Below are 9,035 nucleotides of genomic sequence, written 5' to 3'. Positions count from 1 at the left end.
GAACGCGTTCTATCATGGCTGCTCCGATGCCGAGACAGTGGGGCTAGAGCTCCCTCACCCCCAAAACCAAGGGAAAAGAAAAAAAAAAAAGAGAACTGTAACTAGAGAGACACAGCTAAAGCAATATATATAAATATATTTACACTTATATTACATTTATATACAATTGAAATATATGTACAATTCCAAAAAGAAAAGGGAAAGGGAAGGGGAAAGGGAAAAAACCAAAAAAACCCAAACAAAATAGATATACACGTGATCAGAAACTCAAGATCTAGCAAACTAAAGAATTAGCAAAAGAATATCTTACTACTCTCCTTGGGACAACAGAAATCACACTGGAACAACTGCTGGCAACCTCCATCTCCCAAGGTCGATAAGGTCTTACCAGGCCTCACTACTCAACATGGCAGAACCGACAGCAGGGAACCTGCACCTCCAGAGCCACTGGAAGGAAAGAAAGCAAAGGTCTCTCCTCCTTTCTTCTTATACCCCTGGTTTACATAAAAATCGTAGGGTATACCAGGTAATCTGGCCACTTCCTTGGTTACAAACTGGTCACCAAGGAAGGCCTAGACTAAAACTACCACAACCCTGCATCACTTTTTGTCTGAATGAAGGCACTACTGAATGCACCCTGTGGCAATAACCATGCAGAGAGGAGTGATGTCTGAAGGGAAGCTGAGCCTGGGAAAGGAGGAGGAATGTGTTTTGCCTAAGTGTTCTAAGTTTGTGTCTTTTTTTGTTTGTTTCCCATACCCAAATCAGTAACTAAATATTTATATTAATTGACAATAAATTAAGTTCTTTCCCCTAAGCTGAGTCTCTCTTGCCCATGACAGTAACTGGTGATTTTCCTGTCCTCATCTCAATCCATAAGCTTTGTAGCTTCTGTCCTTCCAATCCTCTCCCCTATCCAAACAAAAGAGCAAACTACTGGCTGGGTGCTTGTCTGCCACCTGGTTCCAACCCACCAAAGCTATTTAACCAATCAGAGACAGATAAGGCCAAGAAGGACAAGTAAAAATGCCAACTCAGAACCAGGGGTGATTTATGGGATTGTCATCTAGCTCTATCAGACTTACAGCCCTCTTATTAATGGCTATGCTATACAGAACCAGTGAATTGAGACAGCTATTTGGTTGTACATTTACCCAGGAATTGAACAGAGCTCATGAGCTGAAAGTGTTCAGGTTCATAGATTCGCAGGTTTAAAACTGGAGCGTGAGCAGGGGAAGGATGAGAATGTGCAGGAGAGATGAGAAATCTCCATGAGTAGTTTGTAGAGTAAAATCCCAAGACGTGAGAAACAGACTACTAACCCTCCTTCCTGTAACCAGCTAGCCATAAGAGAGATAAAAAGAGCATGAAACTTTCCCTAGGAGCTGGAACAAAATGAACTATTAGATTCTCTTCATCCCCTAACAGAGTCAGGAAATCTAGCCAGCTGTGCAAAGCATCACACTGCCTGAAAAGGTAAGATTGCACTTAGTCTCTCTCATTGAAGAAGTTAGTCCTAAGACACAGTTTTGTCTGTAAGGCATAGGTAGTACCAGGCACAGACAATAGAGTTATCTCCAAATCAGCTATTTGTTGACACAAAGGCAGTACAAGGTGAGTAAGTTGGGACTAGAAAAAGCCTGGATTCTGTAGAATTATTCTATTTCATCCAGTAGCCAAAAGTCCAAGTCAAACAGCCAATGAATATCCTAAAACAATCTCTACAACTCATAGGCAGTGACTTCCACACATAAGATGCACTGGGTCTATATGCTATGCTCATAACCTTGACTTAATAGTCATTACAACAAGCTCTAGATTCATTATGCATGCCACAAATTAATTTTATGACACGTGCATATATGCTGTGATGCCTTGAACTCACTGTTCCTGCTTCAAAGATGATTTCTCCTCATGATGCACATCTTGCTCAGAACAAATCAGAACTATATAAACAATCGCAAATCATCTGTGTGCAGTAGGAAGTATAGCTCTAGATGTCTCAGCTACTTGGCATGAGCTTCGTGGCATACACCTACATTTTTCAGCCAAAATGTGTTGGCTGAATAGTTCAGCCAAAATAATAGTTCAGGCAGGGAAACTTCAGATGTCTGAGGAGTAGACCAAATTATCAACTCTGCTGCTTCTGGGATAAATACTGTTATTCCTATACAGGAGAGCATTGTGCCCTATAAGCACCCAGATCACACAGCACTGCATCATGTAATAAGCAATGTGAGATAAAGACTTTAAAAGTTTTAAAACATAGAGACTTGTGTCTGAACCGTGAAGTCTGTATCTTCTCTATGCTATGAGCTCCCCAGGACTCCTACTTACGATGACATTTTGTATAACACTGAGTGTCCCATTCTTGCTCCTATTTGGAAATTCAGAGATGTCTGCTTTTGAACAATAAAGGTCTGAGTGATAGATAATTGCTATGGGTATATTTGGGGCATCCTTTCATCACTTGAGTGCAGCAATACTTTTTCCTTTACTAATCGTATTTTTTCATCCAAGTGTATTTGTAATACAAGAGCTAGAAGTACCATGAGAAATCTGAGGGCATTAGGTCTCTCAGTCTCCAGAGGAAATATGATGTTAGAACTGTAAAGCCATCATATAAACAGTACATTTCTGTTGTAGCTAGTGATGAACTGAAAGCTAAAATAGAAACAAACTCTTTGTGCAGGAAAGCTTGTTAAACGATTGAATTTATTGTGAGCATAGGACAGAATCAAAAGAATGAAAACCTGTCTTTGGTGGAAGAGAAAGCCTATTGCCTATTAAACTATCTTCATGTATATAATGTTCAGAGAAGTTAGTCAGAAGATAACCTCCTATACTTATAACTTAACACAGAAATTAGGGATTTTATTTTATGACTATTCAATTTCTCTTTCTAATATGAAATGCAGCAGCCAATACCCTGTGCTTTAATAAACAGATGCCAACTTTGTTGTAAAAGTTTAATTTAATCTTTAACAAGGACAAACACATGCCTTCAGTGCAACTTGAGTTTAGCAGCGTTCCTGTTCATGGATGATTCTCATCTTCCGTTATAGCTGAGATCATTTCTAGTAAGGAATGCCAAAAAACCAGCAAATGTTAGACATGAGTTTTGTCTGAGTGCTTTCAGTGCTAAGTCCAGGAGTATCCTCTGACTGGCTGACCAGCTAACTGAAATACACAGGTATCTATTACTTCTATTAAAAAGATTAGACATTTCAGACTTAAAACTCTGTGTATTTTGCCAGACCAAATACCACCCTCTGTTATGCTCTTTCTCAGAGAGGAAAATCTGGCCACTTACAGTTAGTATGAGCCACACAATAGACATGCCAGGTCTGCAGCTGAAAATCTGGAATTATCTTATAACAGCAGCAGAAATATTTAGGGATGAGTGATTGTAAGAAAGGACTCAGGAGACTGGCAGCTTTCAGCAGGAGTTTGGCCAAGCTAAACAGAAAGTAGAAAATGCTCTTCAGTCATTGCAACATATTCCCACACCCCCTCCTGCTTACACATGTTTAACAAACTCAGTTTTAAGACGTAAGAAAATAGATGTTCAGACAAAACAGAGCTTCACATCCAATTCACGGGGATTTTTTTCTTCCAGGTGGAGTGTAGAAAGGAGTAACAAGGAGCAGCTAAGATGGCATTTCTAATACAGTGGCTTTCAATCTGTGGCCTGTAAGTCCATGGACTTTCTACAGAAATGCAAAATTGACAAGGCAATTCTCAAGTCGGAGGAATTGGATATGCTATGATTCACAGCTTCACGGGAAAAAGATTTAAGTTCTGCTAAGAAAAAAAAGTAATGTGATGAAAACCACTGTTCTAGCCATCTTCTGTAGACACAAGAGTGTTAGAAAGAGGAAAGAGTATACATAAAACTTAGCTGAATGTTACTCAGTCTGGAAAAATAAGCAGGTGCTATTTTCTAAGAAAAGTAGCTAATAATGATAGGAAAACTGGTTGGTCACTTTAGAGAGAAGCATGGGAGCAGGTCTTTGAGGTTGTGCTGTACCCACAATTTCTATCTGGAAAGGAAAATACAACTATGGTCTTATCTGCTTGGGGTTTTTTCCCGCTTTTCACACATCCCAAAGGCTAAACTAATTTTTTTAATGAGAAGATCATACAATTTCTGCCATTCATGCCCTGGTGATCTCTAACTTAAACTACTAGGACAGCAATTCTGACAGAACTAAGTTGTAGGCATATTTGAGAACTCTGTCTAGTGCAGAATTCAGGAAGTATCTTCTACATGGCACCTCTTTCAAACAATGCACAGAATAAGCAATACTGGACATTCATTGGCTCTTTAAAAGATAGTACTTCAGGCATCAGCTCTGCTCTGCCATTCCACAGAAATGCTGAATGATTCTCTCCATTGACCTACTTGTACAGGTATTATCAGAGACTGTATCTTCTGTGGTGACAGATTCATGAGCAAAGGAAGGATGTAGCAGAGCTTTGCATAAGGCTACCTGATATTTAGAGATTTATTTTTTTTCCTTCAGACTAAAGTTATGCTAATTTTCTCATCTTTAGGACATCGTGTTTCCCTATCTGACAAATATTTGGTTAATCATTGCTTTAATTTAGTTAATATAACCTGCATTATTAGGAAACAAGCTGTGGATGCTGAGTACTGTATCAAAAACAACAGCATTTCTATGTTAGAAATCTGTGAGAAAATATTTTTGTTGCCTTGCTTAGCAATAAGCAATAATATTTGTCTTATTTTGAATCTAACAAACTCACCCCTCCCTTCACACTCTCTTCTGCATATGTAGAAGTACTTAGAAGACATTAAATATTTTAAGTCCTTAGTTACCAGAAAGTAGGATTGCATAGACTGTGACAGTAATCAATTTCTCAAGACTGTGAATAAGACTCATTAAATTAGCTAGTTATAAGCTCTTTCCAGGCCATTTTCCTGGATGATGACAGATAAACAAGAGAGTAAATTCTTAAACCAAAGAATATATTCACAACAGCAGCTAACTTTTAGATATATTTCAGAGCCTTTATCCTGAAGTTGAGAACTTAAAATGGTGAGAAATTTGAGGTGGACATTAGGAAGTAGTATGGGACCTCATGCTTACCACCCAAAGGAAACTAAAGGTGGGACAATCAAGCAAGTTACCACAACTTCACATGAGCAGTTATGCTGTACCTGGTAATCTCTGCGGCAAAGAGGAGCTGAAATATTTAAACTTCAATGAAAAAGATTTCCTTTCTCACTCTGCTTCACAGTTGTAAGAGATGAAAGAGATGAGTTATCAAAGCCCATTTGACATATAATTGCTCATGAAGCCATAGGCACTCATCAGTTAATGTCAGCCCTTAAATACCTGCCCTTCAACCAATGTTACAGTCAAAGAATTAAGCATAAGCTGCAGTTTCACAAACAGGTGGTTGTAGCCATTAACCCCCTTCATAGCCTGCAGCTTGCTGGTCAGGAAAGATACCAGGGAGTTGGAAACCCAGGATCAAGACCTTCTTTCAGAAAAAACCCTCATTCTCTTAAGGGTACTGAAGGCAGGTATGGGGCAGAAGAGAAGGAAGTCCCTCTCACACCTTCCGACTGAATGCAGGCTACTGTCCGTGATTAGTTAAAAATCTTCTGGACCTAAGGGATGGAAAAAATGAGGTGAAATAATATGACCCTATAAGCTGGTTGATTAGAGATGGATCCACATTTCTGTCCCATCAGTGTCTCATATAAAACTTTCCAATAACACTTTGGAAACAGTTATCAAACAAAAATTCAAATCAAAGTAGGCTTACCCTTAACTGAAATTATTTTAAAAGAGGAACCTACAAAGAAAATACTAAGAGATTTCAAGCAAATTGAACTTTTTTCTTTCTGTTGTTTTTTACTCTGGCAGTGATCCACAGTATTAATTATTGTAAAGATGTTTCATTTAGTCTGTATAAGAGGAATGCATGGTGTGTGGGATGATTTCCATCTCCTGTGCAATGGACTTTGTGAGTCACCACACGGTTACCCTGTGTGAGGTGCAGCAGAGCATGATTTCTCTCATTGCCAGCTAGAATTTTTGAATGTAGGATGACTGCACTCCTTTCTTTGTATGGCATTTTCTGTGCAGTGAAATAGCAGTTTCATCCCTTCCTCTTCTCTTTGCTGCCTTTGGCTGATAGTCCACAGCCAGTGAAGTGCCAGATGACTCCTGACTATGATGCTTTCATGTCTAGCAGCCTCATGGCTGGTTCACACAGCTTCTGACACCCTGGAGCTTCAAAAGAGGGCCAAGCTGGACACACACAAATCATTTAATTGCTGCAAGTTCACATCAGCCAAACACGTAGAATTTAAAGCTATGGAGGGGAAGGGTAAGGTTTAGGCCAGATGCCATCAAGCCAGTTTGTGTTCTAGAGGTGAGATTTCTGTGCACATGGAGGATCCATTTCTGTAGATGACACTCCCAATACTATTCACAGAGAGATGCAGCTGTTTGGAGAGTTCCCAGGCCTCAGCATATTTATTCTCCACAGACAGGCAGAGACACTTCCCTACTGGCCTCCTGGCTTCCTTTGGCTGACTTTGCCTAATGACAGGGTTTGGTCCCTTGGAGCATGCTCCTGTGCAGATTTGTGTGGCAATGTGCATATATTTCTTAAAAAAAACCCCAAAGCAACAAAGAAACATCCCTGGGGAAAATAGTTTATCCTGTAGATTCCTATCATCCAAGCTAAATGCTAAATACTAATGCATTTACAAACAGCTAGTATCTCCAAGAGCCCTGGGAGAGGTGAGTCCTAGTCTCCTAGGAAACCATGTTTTGGAGGTGAATGTACATTCCCAGGTGTCTAGTACACACAAAGCTGACTTCTGCCATCGAGGCAATTAGTAAAGGCTCTCTTAGTAGAACTTCATCTCTCTGATAGTTCTACTTCTCTGGCCACAGGCTCAAAAGCTGTTAGTTGAGGATAGGTAAAGAAAAAGAGAAAGAGAAAGGAGTCTCATAAGGCCAGTTTCCCTAAGAAAGCAGGTTTTTATGTGCTATGTTACATGTAGATACGTTGCTCAAACCCATATTGAAACGGAAATTTTTCTGTCTACAAAGACATTTTTGCTCACAAAAATTCCACTCCCAGAGAGTATCATGTTAAGCAGAAAATCCAGTGGACAGCTGAAGAGCCCTTTTGTTGACAGTCTCACCAAATCTGGTATATTCGTACAACATACTTTGTTTCTAATTGTTTTTTATTTAAAAAATAAATGATTGTAAAAGTCTCAACCAGTTATAGTTTGGAATTGATTATACTTGGATCTTGAAATGAAACAAGTGATGCAAAGGGTAGAACTAGATCTATTTTGTCAATCTATGCTGTTGTTTGTGTATATATGAGTATATATATATAAATATATATACAAATATATACTAATAGTTGGGACTTCACTTGTGCATATTTATCTGTAATGAGTGCCAGCTTAAAAAAAATAATGGTAATGCTTTACACAGACGGATAAATTTTATCCCCTTACATAGGGATTTTTTTTTTAAAGTTTCTTGGAGAATATTGTCTGCAAATGGAAACATCAGTATGTATTTCTTTCAGTGTCCCAGAGCATGCATCCTATTCATCCAATAATTTGTCCCTCATTAGCTTTCACTCACTTTCCATACCATGCACATAAAGAGCCTTCTTTATGTGCATGGAAGAGCCTTCTTCAGGTGGCATGGAATCCCACACTTGAAACTGTCAAGGAATGTATCTGTTGCAATACACATACAGAAACCAGACAGCTCTCCTAATACAGTTCGCTACTCAGCACTCTCAGATTTTGTGCAGAATTTTCATGAGTAAAACTACTCAACCAGATTGATTAGAAAACCAAATTATTTTCCACCCACATGATCTGGAAGAAAAATATATGAAATGGTAAAGGTTTTAGTAGTACTAACTAGAATTTTTTCTTTTTAAATTTCTTTTTTTTATTTTTTTTTTCTGCTTTTTGGACAATTTAACATTTATTTGTGCCAGATATAAATTTTAGGAATGTATGTTGCTGGATCATACTCCTTTCACCCCAAGGCAAAGTAATACATATTTCATGATTTTTGGTGTGATCTTCCTGAATAACAGACAGAAAAACTCATGACTGCAGAATATTACAAAGATATTTACTGTCCAAGAATCTTGTCAAAGAGGACTCTAAAAAGATAAGACACATAAATTAAGTCTCCTCCTAGGACAACAGGCTAATTCATATTAACAAGCTAACACTTATCTTAAGACTGATAACATTCAGTGTTAAGATAATACCCAATAGAATGTGAAATTAGAATTTGGAATTTGGAATAATGTTTTTTTCAAGTAAAACTTTTGAGGTAAAGTGTCAGAAAACTTTTGAAAAGTTACTGTTTCATAAATCATTTTGATAGTTGCCTTCTTCTCCTTAGTTGTCTGTAAATACTAATGCTGAAATATCAAAATTTCTTAAGGGCAAGTAATTTCAGGTTTCAATCATTTCCTGGAACTATGTAAAATTACTAATGGTGTCCCATTTCCTTCCAAAACTATTGATTCCTCATCTCACCTCTCACAAGTACCTGTCATCAAGTACACAGGGTTGGACCTGATAGATCCCTAATCTGATAGTGTAGATTACTCCTATTCTACTGAAAACTCAGTAAGGAAAATCAAATGTTTAAAACCATATGTGCATGACTAATTGCTTTATAGATCTGATCAGCTAGCATGAAGAAAGCTAAATCACCTGTAAAATTCCTAGGGCAAGGCCATCTTTTTATATAACGAAGCACTGCATCTTTTAGGGCAATACTAGAAGTGACAGTTGTTTGTAAACACTTTCAAAAAAAAAATACATTTTTGCATCTAATATAGAAAATTAAAAATGACCACTGGTTCAGCTTAGTGGGTTTTTTGAAGATTGGGAATATCCACTTTTAAAACCTTTGGAAGATAGGTTTGTAAATCAAAGATGTTTGTGATGAGCTTTCTGCTTTGTTTCTTTGTAATTTTTACATATGTCT

General features: G+C 38.0%; 1 long non-coding RNA gene across 2 annotated transcripts in view; it reads left to right on the top strand.

Moving 5' to 3' along the window:
• The first annotated feature begins 217 nt into the window (after positions 1-217).
• Positions 218-9,035, top strand: part of LOC108504026 — an 11,578-nt gene continuing 2,760 nt past the window's right edge. For both annotated transcript variants that reach the window (XR_001876971.1, XR_001876970.1), the window contains exon 1: positions 218-468. This is a non-coding gene — a long non-coding RNA (uncharacterized LOC108504026). The remainder of the gene's footprint in view (positions 469-9,035) is intronic.

This window comes from Lepidothrix coronata, unplaced genomic scaffold, assembly GCF_001604755.1.
Source record: "Lepidothrix coronata isolate B3197 unplaced genomic scaffold, Lepidothrix_coronata-1.0 Scaffold150, whole genome shotgun sequence".
Lineage (NCBI taxonomy): Eukaryota > Metazoa > Chordata > Aves > Passeriformes > Pipridae > Lepidothrix > Lepidothrix coronata.
Note: the sequence above shows the minus strand (reverse complement) of the source record. Positions and strands in the feature narration are given on the sequence as shown.